Genomic DNA, 20708 nt, shown 5'->3' with positions numbered 1-20708 from the left:
AAAGTTCAACTTAAATGTTTTAAAAATATCTTTTAAATCTCTACTTAACAGGCTCAAACATTACTTTGACATTTGCACATTTGGAATGTAGTTATAACTTCTAATGTACTTGTCTGCTAATTCTTTAATCTTTGTCATTCCTCAGTTTGATTCTGTTGATTATTTTTTCTACTCATCATGGACTATTTCCCCCACCTATGCTGAAGCCACAGAGAAGGCAATGGTACCCCACTCCAGTACTCTTGCCTGGAAAATCCCATGGGCAGAGGAGCCTGGTAGGCTGCAGTCCATGGGATCACTAAGAGTCGGACACGACTGAGTGACTTCACTTTCACTTTTCACTTTCATGCATTGGAGAAGGAAATGGCAACCCACTCCAGTGTTCTTGCCTAGAGAATCCCAGAGACAGTGGGCCCCCATCTATGGGGTCGCACAGAGTCGGACATGACTGAAGCGACTTAGCAGCAGCAGCAGCAGCATGCTGAAGCCAAAAATCTCTCTCCACACAGGAATCTTGGAAATCATAGGACTCAGCTAATTTTCTCCCTTCTCAAGAGTCATTGTCTGACACTACTTGCTGACAAATCTGAAAACCTTGTTTCATACATCATTTTTTTTCAACTTTATTTTATCATTATTATTTTTTTAATTTTTATTTTTACTTTATTTTACTTTACAATACTGTATTGGTTTTGCCATACATTGACATGAATCCGCCACGGGTGTACATGAGTTCCCAAACATGAACCCCCCTCCCACCTCCCACCCCATATCATCTCTCTGGATCATCTCCGTGCACCAGCCCCAAGCATCCTGTATCCTGCATCAAACATAGACTGGCGATTCGTTTCTTACATGATAGTATACATGTTTCAATGCCATTCTCCCAAATCATCCGACCCTCTGCCTCTCCCTCAGAGTCCAAAAGTCCGCTCTACACATCTGTGTCTCTTTTGCTGTCTTGCATACAGGGTCATCTTTACCATCTTTCTAAATTCCATATATATGTGTTAGTATACTGTATTGGTGTTTTTCTTTTTGGCTTACTTCACTCTGTATAATTGGCTCCAGTTTCATCCATCTCATTAGAACTGATTCAAATGTAGTCTTTAAAAATTAATTTATTTTAATTGGAGGATAATTATTTTACAATATTGTGGTGGTTTTTGCCAAACATCAACATGAATCAGCCATGGGTGCACCTATGTCCCTCCACCCTGAACCCCCCTCCCACCTCCCTCCCCACCCCATCCCTCTGGGTTGCCTCAGAGCATGGGCTTTGAATGCCCTGCTTCATTCATCAAACTTGCATTGGTCATCTATTTTACAAAGGGTATTCAATAGTTTTCCCTCAAATCATTCCACCCTTGCCTTCTCCCACATAGTCCAAAATTCTGTTCTTTACATCTGTGTCTCTTTTGCTTCCTTGCATATAGGATTGTTGTTACCATCTTTCTAAATTCCATATATATGTGTTAATATACTGTATTGGTGTTTCTCTTTTTGACTTACTTCACTCTCTGTAATAGGCTCCAGTTTCATCCACCTCATTAGAACTAACTCAAATACATTCTTTTTTATGGCTAAGTAATATTCCATTGTGTATATGTACCACAACTTCCTTATCCATTCATCTGCTGACGGACATCTAGTTTGCTTCCATGTCCTAGCTATTATAAACAGCGCTGCAATGAACAATGGGGTACATGTGTCTCTTTCAGTTCTGAAAATCTTGTTTCCTATATCTTGTCTAGTTTTTTCAGTTGTTTCAGGCACAAGGTTAAATCTGGTTCCTATCATTCTATCTGGGCTCAAAGCCAGAGTTTCTTCGTAACTAATTTTTTAAACTATTGCCTGAATTAGTGTTTTGAATCTCTGGTCTTATTTTGTTATTCTCCTACTTAAAAATCTTTGGTGATAACTTTTTACCTTCAAATCAATGTTCTAACCTTTAATAGAGCATTTAAGGCCCCTCACATTATAACTCTTTCCACACTCATTCTGGTGTGTTAATTCTTCCTTTCCCTCCCCCACCTTCTACACATATATTCACCCTATAATTAACTACATTCCATTAACCACAATTCCTAAAATAAACCATCCTAGTGTTTTGATCATGTTTTTTGTTTACCTTCTTGGGCTGATGAGATCTTACTTACTTTGTAGGTCCATATAGCCTGGTTCATATATAGCCTCTTCTGTAAAGCATTCTGTTCTTCACTGTTCCTGGTGAGATTAATAGCCTGCAATTTTGTTGCCAGAATATTTCTGTTCTTTATGGAACTCTTACCATAGTGCTTGTTAGCACCCTCACTAAACTGACAGCCTTTCAGAGCATCACTTAGCAAATTTATTCTCTAAAGGGCCAGGTAGTAAATGTTTTAGAGTCTGAGCGACTTACAAGTCTTTGTTGCATATTATGACTTATTTTTCTTTACAGTCCTTTGAACATATAAAATTCATTCTCTGGTTGTCCTGGGGAAGTCAAGAAAAAACATGTTGCTACAGGCTGCAGTCTGCTGGCATTACCCATAGAGGAGGGAGATTGCATTTCATTCTGTCACCCAGTAGAGTGACTGACCTTGAGAAGGATGTTAATAAAAATGGGCAACTCTTTAATAATGAACATAAGATTATCCTATAATATTTGAATTCTTCATCTGTGATAGTAATTCTCTTTAAGAATCCAGTGTAGGTTCTATCATTTGGTTTGCACAAAATTAAATCATATTGTCAGCAGCATTTTATTGATGAGGCAGTCATGGCATGGAGATACTGAGGGACTTGCCAAAGATTATGCAGCTGCAAGTCTTTAAGAAGTTAGAAAAGAAGTTGGACTGGGACAGAGGCAACTGTATACGTTCTTCCTCTCTTGGGTTAGACTCCAAAATAGGACATAATATCCGTGCAATTGAGGTATTTAACATCCTTCTCTCTGATGGAAAACAAATGTAGATTGACACGTATCTACAGAACCTTTGAGCGGAGGATTGCATAGTTTCCAGGATAAGTAACCACACTGGCTCATTTTTATGTTTATCATACAGTTGGGAGAAAATAGCAAAATTGGTTTTCTAAAGACAATAGGTATTGCTTTTTAAAACATGAAAAGTCTTGGATGTATTGCCATCATCATATTTGTTTCCTTGAAATCTAGAGAACTTCTGTTCCTCTTTAAATATAATAACGTCCTTCAAACAAAACACTTGGTCTAAATTAGTTTTCTTCAAAGCATATTTAGTTGAATCAGAAGCTAAAGAAACATATTATTTTAAGTCACACACAAATGTTTTGTTTATTTTTTAAATTTCTTGACCAAAAGGAAAAGATAATTGTCTTTGTGCTTTGCAAAGAAAACACGTTACCTCATGGCTGACAGTTTGTGACAGAGCAAACCCATGTGAGCTGATATTAAGAATTTTCATGATGCCTTTTGGAAATTCAACAGACTAGCATTATTAACATAGTGAAATTGGAAATCCAACAATCGATCAAACCATCATCATGAATCAAAATACCCTCAAAGCAGCTGCTATTTACAATTAAGTGATAACAATCTTTATAGGAAAAATTATGGTGGCATGAAAGCACCTGCTGTCAAAATTAGCTTTTCAAAAAGCAGAAGCTATTTCACTGCCGTAATTTTAAGCAATAGTTGTTATTAGGCCTATTTAAAGCAAATTAGCACATGGTTTGTTATTAAATATATAACATATTTACCTCAAGAACCATATTGTAAAGACCATTAATTTTCCCCACTGGAAATTAAATATGTTTTGTCAAATGGCAGGTATACTTTTTCCTGCACTGAATTCTGCCAGCCAGAAGACAGACACAGAGAGCTGCAGGGGAATGGAGGCACTGGATGTGAAGTGGGCTGCCTTTAAATCAAGGGCCCATTCTTTGGAATTATGTAACTGGCATTTGTTTCAGCTTCTAAATATGAATCTCTTTGACTTTTAATCATTGACATTTCTCCTTCCTTCCAGCATTTTATGTTGCTTATGTCATTGTCTTCATAAGCATTCTTCCTGACGCCCAAACAAAACTAATAAAATGAGCAAAAGAGAAAGTGATGAAATGGTAGTGTAAATACAGAATGTAGATAGGTTGTTAAGGCTATCACTGACTATTCACGAAAACTTCAGGGTTACCTCCGAGAATCAGGGGAAATTAGGGTTTAAATAAAGTTCTATATTCCTTTAAAATAGACTCCAATGCTGTGTCCTTCTCTGAGGACACATGATTCCTAATCACTAGTTCAGCTTAAGTCGGGTCTTGTGGCCGAAAGCTGAGAGGACTAGGGCTGAGTCAGCTTGACTGGTTAGGGAAACTTGGGAGGAGACAGTTGTTGAGTCCACATCCTTGGCTCACCTGGCATAAAGCCACACACCTTCCCATGGCAAAATCAGCCAACACACAATGGGGCTGGGGGTGGGATCTCTTTTGCTCACTAAATTCGAAAATGAATTTCACACATATTTCATCTGGGGAACAAGAGCACATGCAGTGGCAGGCAAGACTGAGAGGGGCGCTACATGCTTTAGTCAGTGAGATCATGGTATTACCATCTCATTGGCTAGTTGATCATGTCGTGATGTATGCATTTCTGAAGAGTCGAGCAAATGGTATAGGTAAGTTGAGAATGTTTATTTTACATATTTTATTTATTTTTAAAGCAGTGGCTCCCTGAAAAGAATCAGAAACCGGGTAATGATTTGTGCATTTCTGCCTTTTTTTTTTTTTTTAAGAATGCATTACATTCAGTAATGAATCAAACTTTCTCTGTGTCCTTGACCATTTCCCTATGGAAATGATATTGCTTCTGTGGGGTCACTATGAAATATTAAACTCACTAGAAAAAGGTCTAGATGGCTTCACACATTGCTCCTCTTCCCTAATTTCATTAACATCTCCCTTTGTTCTCTCCTGGAATCACTTTTTTCTTCTTTATATTTCATAACATAGGGTCTTCAGGCTTGTTCCCTTTGTCTAATGCTGGTTTTTAACCCTTTTGTTCAATTCGTCTCCCCACCACCCCATTTAAATATTCCACAGGGACCTGATCCAACCACATTCTTTGCTTGGGGAACGTCATGGCATTAACTTTCACCTTTCTGAATCTCTGTCACTGGCCCCAACTTCCTCTTGAGTTCCTCACCTTTGTTTGTTATTGCAGACAGTACCTTCATCCATGGCTTCCATTACAAAGTAACAAACCCTAAACTCATAATCTTTTTTTCAAACTTGCCCTGCCTCTTTCCTCTTCTATCTTTTTTTTTCTTTTTTAAGTTTTTTCTTTTCTTTTTTTAAATTAATTTTTTATTGAAGATAATTGCTTTGCAGAATTTTGTTGTTTTTTATCAAACCTCAACATGAATCAGCCATATGTTTACATATATCCCCTCCCTTTTGAACCTCCCTCCCACCTCCCTCCCCATCCCACCCCTCTAGGTTGATACAGAGCCCCTGTTTGAGTTTCCTGAGCCATACAGCAAATTCCCATTGGCTATCTATTTTACATATGGTACTGTAAGTTTCCATGTTACTCTTCCCATGTATCTCATCCTCTCCTCCCCTCTCCCCATGTCTATAAGTCTATTCTCTATGTCTGTTTCTCCATTGCTGCCCTGTAAATAAATTCTTCAGAACGATTTTTCTAGATTCCATATATGTGCGTTAGAATACAATATTTATCTTTCTCTTTCTGACTCACTTCACTCTGTATAATAGGTTCTAGGTTCATCCACCTCATCAGAACTGACTCGAATGCATTTCTTTTTATGGCTGAGTACTATTCTATTGTGTATATATACCACAAATTTATCCATTCATCTGTTGATGCACATCTAAGTTGCTTCCATGTTCTAGCTATTGTAAGTAGTGCTGCAGTGAGCAATGGGATACATGTGTCTTTTTCAACCCTGGTTTCCTCAGGGTACATGCCTAGGAGTGGGATTGCTGTGTCATATGGTGGTTTTATTCCTAGTTTTTTAAGGAGTCTCCATACCGTCTTCCATATTGGCTGTATCAATTTACATTCCCACCAATAGGGCAGGAGTGTTCCCTTTTCTCCACACCCTTCCCAGCATTTATTGTTTGTAGAGTTTTTGATGATGGCCATTCTGACTGGTGTGAGGTCCTATCTCATTGTGGTTTTGATTTGCATTTCTCTAGTAATAAGCAATGTTGAGCATCTTTTCATGTGTTTGTTAGCCATCTGTATGTCGTCTTTGGAGAAATGTCTGTTTAGGTCTTTTCCCTGTTTTTTGATTGAGCTGTTTGTTTTTCTGGTATTGAGTTGTATGAGCTACTTGAATATTTTGGAAATTGATCCTTTGTCAGTTGTTTCATTTGCTATTATTTTCTCCCATTCTGAAGGTTGTCTTTTTCCCTTGCTTATAGGCACATTTGTTGTGCAAAAGCTTTCAAGTTTAAGTAGGTCCCACTTATTTACTTTTGTTTTTATTTCCATTTCTCTAGGAGGTAGGTCATAGAAGATCTTGCTTTGATTTATATACTCAAGTCTTCTGCCTATGTTTTTCTCTAAGAGTTTTATAGTTTCTGGTCTTACATTTAGGTCTTCAATCCATTTTGAGTTTATCTTTGTGTATAGTGTTAGGAAGTGTTCTAATTTCATTCTTTTAATGTAGCTGTCCAGTTTTCCCAGCACCATTTTTTGAAGAGGCTGTCTTTGCCCCATTGTATATTCTTGCCTCCTTTGTCAAAAACAAGGTACCCATAGGTGCATGAGTTTATTTCCAGGCTTTCTATCTTGTCCCATTGGTCTATATTTCTGGTTTTGTGCCAATACCATACTGTCTTGATGACTGTAGCTTTGTAGTATAACCTGAAGTCAGGAAGGTTGATTCCTCCAGCTCCATTCTTCTTCCTCAAGACTGCTTTGGCTATTCTGGGTCTTTGGTATTTCCATATTAATTGTGAATTTTTTTGTTCTAGTTCTGTGAAAAATGCCACTGGTAATTTGATAGGGATCGCATTGAATCTGTCGATTGCATTTGGTAGTATAGTCATTTTCACAATATTGATTCTTCCTACCCAGGAACATGGAATATCTCTCCATCTGTTTATGTCATCTTTGATTTCTTTCCTTAGTGTCTTATACTTTTCTGTATACAGTTCTTTCATCTCATTAGGTAAGTTTATTCCTAGATATTTGATTCTTTTTGTTGCAATGGTGAATGGGATTGATTGCTTAATTTCTCTTTCTGATTTTTCATTGTTAGTATGTAGAAATGCAAGTGATTTCTGTGTATTGATTTTGTATCCTGCAATTTTGCCAAATTCACTGATAAGCTCTATTAATTTTCTGATACTATCTTTAGAGTTTCCTATGTACAGTATCATGTCATCTGCAAACAAACAGTGAAAGCTTTACTTCTTTTCTGATCTGGATTCCTTTCTTTTTCTTTTTCTTCTCTGACTGCTGTAGCTAGGACCTCCAGAACTAGGTTGAATAATAGAAATGAAAGTGGACACACTTGTCTTGTTTCTGATCTTAAGGGGAATCTCAGTTTTTCATCATTGAGAATAATGTTTGCTGTAGGCTTATCATATATGGCCTTTACTATGTTGAGGTAGGTTCCATCTATACCAATTTTTTGAAGAGTTTTCATCGTAAGTGGGTACTGAATTTTGTCAAAGGCTTTTTCTGCATCTACTGAGATTATCATATGGTTTTTATCTTTCAGTTTGTTAATATGGTGTATCACATTGATTGATTTACATATATTGAAGAAGCCTTGCATTCCTGGAATAAATCCAACTTGCTCATGGTGTATGAGCTTTTTGATGTGTTTCTGAATTCTGTTTGCTAAAATTCTATTGAGGTTTTTTGCACCTATGATCATCAGTGATATTGGCCTGAATGGAATGTCTGGAAAATATCAATGAGATCCATCTCATCTAATGTATCATTTAAGAGTTGTATTTCCTTAATTTTGTGTGTTGTCTTTGTCTGGTTTTGGTATCAGGGTGATGGTGGCCTCATAGAATGAGTTTGGAAGTATTTTTTTCCTCTGCAATTTTTTGAAAGAGTTTTAGAAGGATAGGCATTAGCTCTTCTCTAAATGTTTGATAGAATTCTCCTGTGAAACCATCTGGTCCAGAGCTTTTGTTTTTGGGAAGATTTTTGATCACAGCTTCAATTTCAGTGCTTGTAACTGGGTTGCTCATAACTTCTGTTTCTTCCTGGTTCAGTCTTGGAAGATTGAACTTTTCTAAGAATCTGTCCATTTCTTCCAGGTTATCCTTTTTATTGCCATACAGTTGTTCAAAATAGTCTCTTATAATCCTTTGTATTTCTGCACTATCTGTTGTAACCTCTCCTTTTTCATTTCTAATTTTGTTGATTTGATTCTTTCTCTTTTTTTCTTGATGAGTCTGGGCTAAATGTTTGTTAATTTTGTTTATCTTCTCAAAGAACTAGCTTTTAGTTTTATTCAGCTTTACTATTGTTTCTTTCATTTCCTTTTCATTTATTGCTGCTCGGATCTTTATGATTTCCTTCCTTCTACTAATTTTGTTATTGTTTTTCTTTCTCCAGTTGTTTTAGATGTAAAGTTAGGCTGTCTATTTGATGTTTTTCTTGTTTCTTGAGGTAGGATTGTATTGCTATTAACTTCCTTCTTAGGACTGCTTTTGCTGCACCCCATAGGTTTTGAGTTGTCATGTTTTCATTGTCATTTGTTTCTAGAAATTGCTTGATTTCCCTTTTGATTTCTTCAGTAACCTATTGGTTATTTAGAAACGTGTTGTTTAATCTCCATGTGTTTGTGTTCTTACAGTTTTTTTTCTTATAATTGATATCTAGTTTCCTAGTGTTGTGGTCAGAGATGCTTGATATAATTTCAATTTTCTTAAATTTACTGAAGTTTGATTTGTGTCCCAAGATGTGGTCTATTCTGGAGAATATTCCATGTGCACTTGAGAAGAACTTGTATTCTGCATTTGGATGGAATGTCTGGAAAATATCAATGAGATCCATCTCATCTAATGTATCATTTAAGAATTGTATTTCCTTAGTTTTGTTTTGATGATCTGTCCATTGGTGTGAGTTGGGTGTCAATTTCTCCTTTTATGTGTGTTAGTGTTTGTCTTATGGGTGCATAGATATTTACAATTGTTATGTTTTCCTCTTGGATAGATCCCTTGATCATTATGTAGTGTCCTTCCTTATCTGCTTTATTTTAAGGTCTGGCTGCGGGAGCCGGCTCACTGAGCGCGGGCGGCTGCGGGAGCCGGCTCACTGAGCGCGGGCCGCTGCGGGAGCCGGCTCACTGAGCGCGGGCGGCTGCGGGAGCCGGCTCACTGAGCGCGGGCGGCTGCGGGAGCCGGCTCACTGAGCGCGGGCGGCTGCGGGAGCCGGCTCACTGAGCGCGGGCCGCTGCGGGAGCCGGCTCACTGAGCGCGGGCGGCTGCGGGAGCCGGCTCACTGAGCGCGGGCGGCTGCGGGAGCCGGCTCACTGAGCGCGGGCGGCTGCGGGAGCCGGCTCACTGAGCGCGGGCGGCTGCGGGAGCCGGCTCACTGAGCGGGGAGGAGAGGAGCTACCCACGTCCGAGGTCAGGGGCAGCAGCCTAGAGTGCCAGGCTGCGATGGCGCAGGAATGGCCGAGAGGAGCTACCCTGTGTCCGAGGTCAGGGGCAGCGGGTGAGAGAAGCTACCCTGCATTCGAGGTCAGGGGTGGCCGGGAGGAGACACCCGGCGTCCGAGGTCAGGGGCGGTGAGGGGCGGTGACCCTGAGGAGCCACCCTGAGCCTGAGGCCAAGGGCGGCAGCTGGGAGGAGTCACCCACGCCTGAGGCCAGGGCCCGCAGCAGGGAGGAACAACCCAGGAGGGGTGGCTGCTCAGGCGCAGGAGGGCCTAGAGGAGCTATCCCACGTTGAAGATCAGGAACGGTGGTGGTAAGGAGATAACCCTCATCCAAGGTAAGGAGCAGTGGCTGTGCTTTGCTGGAGCAGCTGTGAAGACATACTCCCACGTCCAAGGTAAGAGAAACCCAAGATGGTAGGTGTTGCAAGAGGGCATCAGAGGGCAGACACACTGAAACCATACTCACAGAAAACTAGTCAATCTAATCACACTAGGACCACAGCATTGTCTAACTCAATGAAACCAAGCCATGCCTGCGGGGCAACCCAAGACGTGCGGGTCATGGTGGAGAGGCCTGACAGAACGTGGTCCACTGGAGAAGGGAATGGCAAGCCGCTTCAGTATTCTTGCCTTGAGAACACCATGAACAGTATGAAAAGGCAATATGATAGGATACCAAAAGAGGAACTCCCCAGGTCATTAGGTGCCCAAATATGCTACTAGAGATCAGAGGAGAAATAACTCCAGAAAGAACAAAGGGATGGAGCCAAAGCAAAAACAATACCCAGTTGTGGATGTGACTGGTGATAGAAGCAAGATCCGACGCTATAGGAACCTGGAATGTCAGGTCCATGAATCAAGGCAAATTGGAAGTGGTCAAACAAGAGATGGCAAGGGTGAATGTTGACATTCTAGGAATCAGCAAACTAAAATGGACTGGAATGGGTGAATTTAACTCAGATGACCATTATATCTACTACTGCGGGCAGGAATCCCTCAGAAGAAATGGAGTAGCCATCATGGTCAACAAAAGAGTCCGAAATGCAGTACTTGGATGCAGTCTCAGAAATCAAAGAACGATCTCTGTTCGTCTCCAAGGCAAACCGTTCAATATCACAGTTATCCAAGTCTATGCCCCAACCAGTAATGCTGAAGAAGCTGAAGTTGAATGGTTCTATGAAGACCTACAAGATCTTGTAGAATGAACACCCCAAAAAGATGTCCTTTTCATTATAGGGGACTGGAATGCAAAAGTAGAAAGTCAAGAAACACCTGGAGTAACAGGCAAATTTGGCCTTGGAATGCGGAATGAAGCAGGGCAAAGGCTAATAGAGTTTTGCCAAGAAAATGCACTGGTCATAGCAAACACCCTCTTCCAACAACAGAAGAGAAGACTCTACACATGGACATCACCAGATGGTCAACACTGAAATCAGATTGATTATATTCTATGCAGCCAAAGATGGAGAAGCTCTATACAGTCAACAAAAACAAGACCAGGAGCTGACTGTGGCTCAGATCATGAACTCCTTATTACCAAATTCAGACTTAAATTGAAGAAAGTAGGGAAAACTGCTAGACCGTTCAGGTATGACCTAAATCAAATCCCTTATGATTATACAGTGGAAGTGAGAAATAGATTTAAGGGCCTAGATCTGATAGAGTGCCTGATGAACTATGGAATGAGGTTCATGACATTGTACAGGAGACAGGGATCAAGACCATCCCCATGGAAAAGAAATGCAAAAAAGCAAAATGGCTGTGTGGGGAGGCCTTACAAATAGCTGTGAAGAGAAGAGAGGCGAAAAGCAAAGGAGAAAAGGCAAGATATAGGCATCTGAATGCAGAGTTCCAAAGAATAGCAAGAAGAGATAAGAAAGCCTTCTTTAGTGATCAATGCAAAGAAATAGAGGAAAACAACAGAATGGGAAAGACTAGAGATCTCTTCAAGAAAACTAGAGATACTAAGGGAACATTTCATGCAAACATGGGCTCGATGAAGGACCGAAATGGTATCGACCTAACAGAAGCAGAAGATATTAAGAAGAGGTGGCAAGAATACATGGAAGAACTGTACAAAAAAGATCTCCACGACTCAGATAGTCATGATGATTTGATCATTAATCTAGAACCAGATATCCTGGAATGTGAAGTCAAGTGGGCCTTAGAAAGCATCACTATGAACAAAGCTAGTGGAGATGATGGAATTCCAGTTGAGCTGTTTCAAATCCTGAAAGATGATGCTGTGAAAGTGCTGCACTCTATATGCCAGCAAATTTGGAAAACTCAGCAGTGGCCACAGGACTGGAAAAGGTCAGTTTTCATTCCAATCCCAAAGAAAGGCAATGCCAAAGAATGCTCAAACTACTGCACAATTGCAGTCCTCTCACATGCTAGTAAAGTAATGCTCAAAATTCTCCAAGCCAGGCTTCAGCAATACATGAACCGTGAACTCCTTGATGTTCAAGCTGGTTTTAGAAAAGGCAGAGGAACCAGAGATCAAATTGCCAACATCTGCTGGATCATGGAAAAAGCAAGAGAGTTCCAGAAAAAAAAAACATCTATTTCTGCTTTATTGACTATGCCAAAGCTTTTGACTGGTGGATCACAATAAACTGTGGAAAATTCTGAGAGATGGGAATACCAGACCACCTGACCTGCCTGTTGAGAAACCTATATGCAGGTCAGGAAGCAACAGTTAGAACTGGACATGGAACAACAGACTGGTTCCAAATAGGAAAAGAAATACATCAAGGCTGTATATTGTCACCCTGCTTATTTAATTTCTATGCAGAGTACATCATGAGAAACGCTGGACTGAAAGAAGCACAAGCTGGAATCAAGATTGGCGGGAGAAATATCAATAACCTCAGATATGCAAATGACATCACCCTTATGGCAGAAAGTGAAGAGGAGCTAAAAAGCCTCTTGATGAAAGTGAAAGAAGAGAGTGAAAAAGTTGGCTTAAAGCTCAACATCCAGAAAACGAAGATCATGGCATCTGGTCTCATCACTTCATGGGAAATAGATGGGGAAACAGTGGAAACAGTGTCAGACTTTATTTTTGGGAGCTCCAGAATCACTGCAGATGGTGACTGCAGCCATGAAATTAAAAGATGCTTACTCCTTGGAAGAAAAGTTATGTCAACCTAGATAGCATATTGAAAAGCAGAGACATTACTTTGCCGACTAAGGTCCATCTAGTCAAGGTTATGGTTTTTCCTGTGGTTATGTTTGGTTGTGAGAGTTGGACTGTGAAGAAGACTAAGCACTGAAGAATTGATGCTTTTGAACTGTGGTGTTGGAGAAGACTCTTGAGAGTCCCTTGGACTGCAAGGAGATCCAACCACTCCATTCTGAAGGAGATTAGCCCTGGGATTTCTTTGGAAGGAATGATGCTAAAGCTGAAACTCCAGTACTTTGGCCACCTCATGCAAAGAGTTGACTCATTGGAAAAGACTCTGATGCTGGGAGGGATTGAGAGTAGGAGAAGAAGGGGATGACTGAGGGTGGGATGGCTGGATGGCATCACGGACTCGATAGATGTGAGTCTGGGTCAACTCCGGGAGTTGGTGATGAACAGGGAGGCCTGGCCTGCTGTGATTCATGGGGTCGCAAAATTCGGACACCACTGAGCAACTGAACTGAACTTTGTCAGATATAAGGATTGCTACTCCAGCTTTCTTTTGCTTCCCATTTGCAAGGAATATGTTTTTCCATCCTCTCACTTTCAGTTTATGTTTCTTTATGTCTGAAGTGGATTTCTTGTAGACAGCATGTATATGGGTCTTGTTTTTGTGCCCACTCAGCCAGTCTGTCTTTTGGTTGGAGCATTTAATCCATTTACATTTTAAGTAATTATTGATATATATTATGTGTGTATATATATATATATATACATATATTGCCATTTTCTTCATTGTTTGGGGTTGATTTTGTACATCTTTTTTCTTTTATATTTCATGACTATATAAGTCCCTTTTTTTTTATTAATTTTTAGTTTTTTATTTTTTAAATTTTAAAATCTTTAATTCTTACATGCATTCCCAAACATGAACCCCCCTCCCACCTCCCTCCCCAGAACATCTTTCTGGGTCATCCCCATGCACCAGCCCCAAGCATGCTGCATCCTGCGTCAGACATAGACAACATTTGTTGTAAAGCTTGTTTCGTGGTACTGAATTCTCTTAACTTTTGCTTGTCTGAAAAGATTTTAATTTCTCCATCAATTTTGAACGAGATCCTTGCTGTGTACAGTAATCATGGTTGTAGATTTTTCCCTTTCAGTACTTTAAATATATCCTCCATTCCTTTCTGGCCTGCAGAGTTTCTGCTGAAAGATCAGCTATTAGTCATATGAGGTTTCCCTTGTATGTTACTGCTTGCTTCTCCCTTGCTGCTTTTAATATTCTTTCTTTGTGTTTAGTCTTTGTTAGTTTGGTTAGTGTGTGTCTTGGCATGTTTCTGCTTGGGTTTACCCTGTATGGGACTCTGTGTTTCCTGGACTTGATTGACTATTTCCTTTTCCATGTTGGGAAAATTTTCAAGTATAATCTCTTCGAAAAATTTTTTCATACCCTTTCTTTTTCTCTTTCTTCTTCTGTGACCCCTATAATTCAAATATTGGTGCATTTGACATTGTCCCAGAGGTCCCTGAGACTATCCTCAGTTCTTTTCATTCTTTTTACTTTATTCTGCCCTTCAGAAGTTATTTGCACCATTTTATCTTCCAGCTTACTGATTCGTTCTTCTGCTTCAGATAGTCTGCTATAGATTCCTTCCAGAGTATTTTAATTTCAGTGATTGTATTGTTTGTCTCTGTATGTTTATTCTTTAATTCTTCTAGTTCTTTTAAAATTGATTCTTGCATTTTCTCCATTTTGTTTTCAAGGTTTTTAATCATCTTTACTCTCATTATTCTGAATTCTTTTTCAGGTAAATTGCCTATTTCCTCTTCATTTATTTGGACTTCTGTGTTTCTAGTTTGTTCCTTCATTTGTGTAGTATTTCTCTGCCTTTTCATTATTATTATTATTTTTTAAACTTTTTGTGTTTGAGGTCTCCTTTTCCCAGGCTTCAAGGTTGAATTCTTTCTTCCTTTTGGTTTCTTCCCTCTAAGGTTGGTCCAGTAGTTTTTGTGAGCTTCTTATAGGGTGAGATTTGTGTTGAGTTTTTTTGTTTGTTTGTTTGCTTTTCCTCTGAGGGGCAAGGCCAAGTGAGGTGGTAATCCTGTCTGCTGATGATTGGGTTTGTATTTTTGTTTTTTAGGTGAGGCATCCTGCCCAGGGTGCCATTGGTGGTTGGGTGATGCAGGGTCTCGTATTACAGTGGGTCCCTATTTGACACCCCCGAGGATTACTTCTCCGGTAGTCTAGGGTCTTGGAGTCAGTGCTTCCATGCCAAAGGCTTAGGCTTGATCTCTGGTCAGGAACAAAAATTCCACAAGTGGTTTGTTATGACATCAAGTGAGATTGAAACAAATATCCTAAAACAAGAAACAATTGATGAACCCCAGACAAATGGCAGTTACAAAATCAGTCAAATAATAATTAAAATAATGGAATATACACATATACATATACACCCGTGAGCAAAGTCAAAACAGTCCAACAAAAGTAATGTACAATATATTGGTTTGGTGAATAAAGGAAATAAGAAATTATATTTAATAGTTAAGAACAAAACTAACTAAAGCAGAAAACTGGAAAGCAAAACTAAAAGCAAGGTGCCAAATTGGGAATAAAGCAATGAAAACAAAACTAACAAATACATTGAGAGGAAAGGAAAGAAAGAAAAGAAATAAAGAATAGATATACAAAGTTAAATAGAGGTAAATGAAGAAGATTTATATATATTAAAGATCAACTGCAAGGGAAAAAGAACATTAGGAAAGGCAAACAAAGGAATAAATGTAGAAAAAATATAAAGTTTAAAAAATTAAAATTATAAAACAGAGAAAAGATTTTTTTAAAAGGAAGACAAAAGAAAAAAGGAAAAAAAAAAGGGAAAGCTCCACAGAACTGCAAAAGCCTGATGTAGATGCAGAGGTTTATAACAATAAAAATGTGACTGAATATATACATATACACTCATAAGCAAAATCAAAATAGTCCAACAGAAATAAAGTACACTAGATTGACCTGGCGAACAGAGGAACCAAAAATTATGTCTACCAGAACAAAACTAACTAAAGCACAAACTGGAAAGCAGAATGAAAGCAAGATGCCAAGTGGGGAATGAAGCAACGAAAATAAAACTAACAAATATGTTGAGACTAAAAGAAAGAAAGAAAGAATAGATACACAAAGTTAAACAGAGGTAGATGAAGAAGGTTTATATATATTGAAGATTAACTGCAAGAGGAAAAGAACAGTAGGAAAAACAAAGGAATAAATATAGAAAAAATAATGCTAGGTTTAAAATATTAAAAATTAAAATTTAAATTTAAAAAAGGGAAAAGGGAAAACACACACACACACACACACACACACACACACACACACACACAACTCCCTGGAATTGCAAAAACCCCAAATAGAGGCAGAGGTTTATAACAGCAATAAAACATGTGACTGTGAGGGAAAAAAAAAGCTCAAAAGCTTAGTTAGATTTCATAGTGTCAATAAAATCAACAACTATAACAGAGAGCAGGGGGAAAGAAAAAAAATCCAAAACAATCTACAGAACAAGTCAAAACATAAGAATAATCAATGTTTTTCTTGAGTCACTGCTGTCAGAGTCCTTCCCCTCGCTGGGAGTCACAGTCCTCTTTACCTCCCTATGATGCCCTCTAGCACTGTGCTGATCTCTGGACCTGCTGTAGGGCAGCTCACATTCTAATCTGGTCCTACTCCTGTGTGTTCTTGCCTCCAATGTCCACAGCTATCAGAACTAGTGTGTTTTCTTTTGTGGGAGCTCTCAATGACCTTTTATATATTCCATAGACACAGAGTCTGCCTAGTTGATCATGTGGATTTAACTTGCAGCTTGTACAGCTGGTGGGATGGTTTTGGGTCTTCTTCTTTAGCCACATTGCCCCTGGGTTTCTATTGTGGTTTTATTTCTACCTCTGAATCTGGGTTGTCCACTGGGGTTTGCTCCTGAGGCTGCCCTGGAGGGCTTAGGTTTGCCCCTGTGAGGGCCAGGTGTGGAGGTGGTGCAGCTGCTTGGGTCGCAGGGGTTCTGGCAGCACCAGGTACTCAGGGGAGTTGGTGGCTGGGGCAGCAGGAAATATAGTACTCTAGAAGGGTATGGATGGGGGAGCCTGGCGGGCTGCCGTCTATGGGGTCACACAGAGTCGGACATGACTGAAGCGACTTAGCAGCAGCAGCAGCAGCAGAAGGGTATGGCAACCAGTATTGGCCCATATGCTCCAGTGTTCTTGCCTGGGCAACCCCTTCCCTGACAGAGAAGCCTGGCAGCCCACAGTCTGCAGGATGGCAGAGTCGGACACTACCAAAGTGACCCTGTGCGCATAGGTATAAGATTTCTTTTGCCTGTGGCAGCTCTGCCCCAGTGCGAGTTGAGCATGAAGGTGGCACAGCTGCTTGGCTTGCGGGGACCCAGGCGGCACCAAGTGTGCAGGGGCACAGACTGCTTCCACCGCAGGAGTTATGGCCCTATCAGAGTCTTTTTTCAAGCCTCTTGTAGCTGGTGATCAGAAGGCCTCTTTGGGCAGTCTTTTTTCATAGCTCTGCCCATTCAGGCACTTAGAGGGCTTCCTTACCTGGGGTCCTTCTCTGTTGTTCGGTGCATCAGGCACATAGAGGGGCCCCTTGTCTGGCATCCTACTCTGTAGACAGGTGTGTCAGGCACTTAAGAGGGCACCCTGGGTGGGGTCCTACTCTGTAATTCAGTGCATCAGGTGTTTGATGGGCCAGCCTCTCTATCATTCAGCTCCCAATGTTGGTGTGTTGGGGAGAGAAGCTATGGTGATGGCTCCACCCCCTACACGTGACTCAGCAATATTGCCTTGCTTCCATGGCTTTCTTCCAAAAGAATTTCCCACCACAATCTCCTCCTTCACATCCCCTTGATCAATCTCTCCACCGTCAACAGCGGCCCTCGCCCTGGGATTGCTCCACAATCCCTAAACTCCAGCTCCCAGCCACTGTTCTGTCCAGGGTATGTGTGGTTGCAGCAAGGACTGTCTGATTCTCATTCTACTTAGGCTGCCTCAGATCAGCTATTTCCCTCTCAACCTTAAATGTTTCTCCTCTGACTTAGACAATTGCCTGGATGTGGGGATCAGACCCCTGCTTCAGTTCCCTTACCCACCAAAGGCAGGTCCAGTCCTACTAACATGCCCGTTTTTCCCCCCTAGTTCCCTCATCCTACCAAGTTTTGCCTGGGTCTATATATTCTTTTCTGCTGTTCAGGTTCTCCTGTTTGCTCTCAGCTGGTGTTCTGCATGTGCTTCTGTGTCTGAAGGTGTACTCCTGATGTATCCGTGGAGAGAGATGTACTCCTTGTCCACCTTCTCCACCATCTTGTTCTTCCCTCCTCTATCTTTTGACAATCACTTCTCCATCTTCCTGACAATCTGGCTTGGGAATCTCTCCATTAATTCTGATTCTTCCTTTTTCCTTGCCTCGCATCAATAAGTGACCATGTTATTTGATTCTTTAATCTACAGGGAAGCAGTGTACCAGATTGGTTAAAAAATATAAGGTTCAGGAACCAGAGACTGAAGCCCTAAATAGGTGACCATAGGCAAGTTTTAACCTTTCTGTACTTCAGTTTTTGCATCGATAAAGGTGAAAGAACAGAACTTAACTCAGAGCACTGTGTGATTAAATGCTTTACTCACTTATTCTCAGAACAGCACCAGTGCACAGTAAATACCCAGTAGACGTGAGCTATTGTGATTATTGCTACTTTTTGCATGGATCTCCCCCTCTCCCTCCATTCTCCCTGTAATAATGCTAATCCAGGCACTTTTAGTTCTTGGTTGGGCATTAAACTGATTCTTTTAAAGAAATATTATTTATTTATTTATTTTTGGCTGTGCTGGATCTTCATTGCTGTGTGCAGCTTTCTCCAGTTGCAGCAAGCAGGGGCTACTCTTTTTTGCAGTGCTTGGACTTCTCATTGTGGTGGCTTCTCCAGTTCCAGAGCACAGGCTCTAGGCCCATAGACTTTAGTAGCTACAGCACATAGGCTTCAGTAGTTGTGGTGCATGGGCTTAGTTGTCCCACAACATGTGGAATCTTCCTAGTCCAGGGATCAAACTCATGTCCCTTTCTTTGGCAGATGGATTCTCAACCAGTGGCCCATGGGGGAAGTCCTGAAGTAGTTCTTAATTGATCTCCTCATCCTCAGGATCTTCTCAGTCCAATTCAGCTTACATCCTGTGACCAGATTAATCTGACAGATGGCAAATATTTTTATTCTCGTGCTCAAAAGGATTTAAATTGGAAAATAAGGTCTTTATCCTCTTTGTTTGGCATAGCAGATTCCCTTCTGTTTTCCACTGTTAGCTGCACTACCCTCTTTCAGGAACCTTCCAGCCCAGCCATGATGAGTGGTTTACTTTTCTCCATTTATGTTTGCAATTGCCCACTTCCTTGCCTCTGCTTATGGTGGACCATCTGGTGGATCACCTTCCTCTTCACACTCTTCACTGTGTGGCCAAGTCTTCCTTTCCTTTGAAGATTTGTTCACAAGACTCTAACCATGGAGACTTCTTTTACCGGATCATGTCCCTGGCCCCACAGGAAGTAATGTGCCCTCCTTTTACCTTCTATAGAAACTTATCTGTGTAATTCTGATAATTCTTTTTAGCTTTCTGCTATATTTTTGTAGTACTTAAGTACCTTTATTCTTCATAAATTCAGAGTAAATTTATACTTGATACAGCTCTACATTCTTCTCACATCTACACAGTGCCTCACTTATAGCCACTGGTCAGCACCTAGTCCCTGGGTCTGTGGGCTAGTCAGCACCCAGTATATCTTAAAAATATCTTACATGACTTGAAAAAATGAAGAAAATATTTATTCTTTATTACCAGCCAACATTATTTATTATTCGTGGTAAAGGCTGACTCTTTCCAGTAAGGGTTGCATTTGAACTCAGAAACCACAGCATGGAGGAGTCAACATTAACCTTAGAGGGAGTGGTCCAACCCACTATGGGAAAACTAAGGCCAGAGGAAGACAGCAACTAATCCAAAATTCAGACCAAGCTGTAAATAGCTAAGTATCTCCGTAGCAGAGGCTTCTGTTAAGTTCTGTACTCTTGGACTAACATGTTTTCTTTTTGATTGTTCTAAAATAATCTCTTTGTGGTCTAAGAGTAGTAATCAGAGAGTTCATATAAAGTTTCTTTCAAACTCTAAAACAATTTCCAAATGGAGTAATTATCCATCATTTATGAAGAGGTTATAATTAGCATAGTGGCACATCTTGAAGAATGAAACAATTTAGACTGCTGAATATTTGTGATACTCTTAAATATAAGAAGCATTGGAAACACTAGAAGCAATGAAAATTATTAGTGTACATGGGTGCTTCTTGATGACAATAGCCAACTCAAACTTCTCATGTAGGACTGGTTATTTGCATATTACCTTTCCTTCCCTCAGGGCTTCCCTGCTAGCTCAGTTGGTAAAGAATCTGCCTGCAATGCAGGAGACCCAGGTTCGATTCCTGGGTCAAGAAGATCTGTTGGAGAAGGGACAGGCTATCCACTCCAGTATTCTTGGGCTTTCCTTATGGCTCAGCTAGTAACGAATCTGCCTGCAATGTGGGAGACCTGAGTTCAATTCCTGGGTTGGGGAGATCCCCTGGTGAAGGGAAAGGCTACCCACTATAGTATTCTGGCCTGGAGAATTTCAGTCCTTGGGTTTGCAAAGAATTGGACAGGACAAAGCTAGTGGAGGTGATGGAATTCCAGTTGAGCTGTTTCAAATCCTGAAAGATGATGCTGTGAAAGTGCTGCACTCAATATGCCAGCAAATTTGGAAAACTCAGCAGTGGCCACAGGACTGGAAAAGGTCAGTTTTCATTCCAATCCCAAAGAAAGGCAATGCCAAAGAATGCTCAAACTACCGCACAATTGCACTCATCTCACATGCTAGTAAAGTAATGCTCAA

Source organism: Ovis canadensis, chromosome 16 (genome assembly GCF_042477335.2).
Source record: "Ovis canadensis isolate MfBH-ARS-UI-01 breed Bighorn chromosome 16, ARS-UI_OviCan_v2, whole genome shotgun sequence".
NCBI classification, from domain to species: Eukaryota; Metazoa; Chordata; class Mammalia; order Artiodactyla; family Bovidae; genus Ovis; species Ovis canadensis.
The sequence above is the reverse complement of the archived record's forward strand: the minus strand, read 5'-3'. Positions refer to the sequence as shown.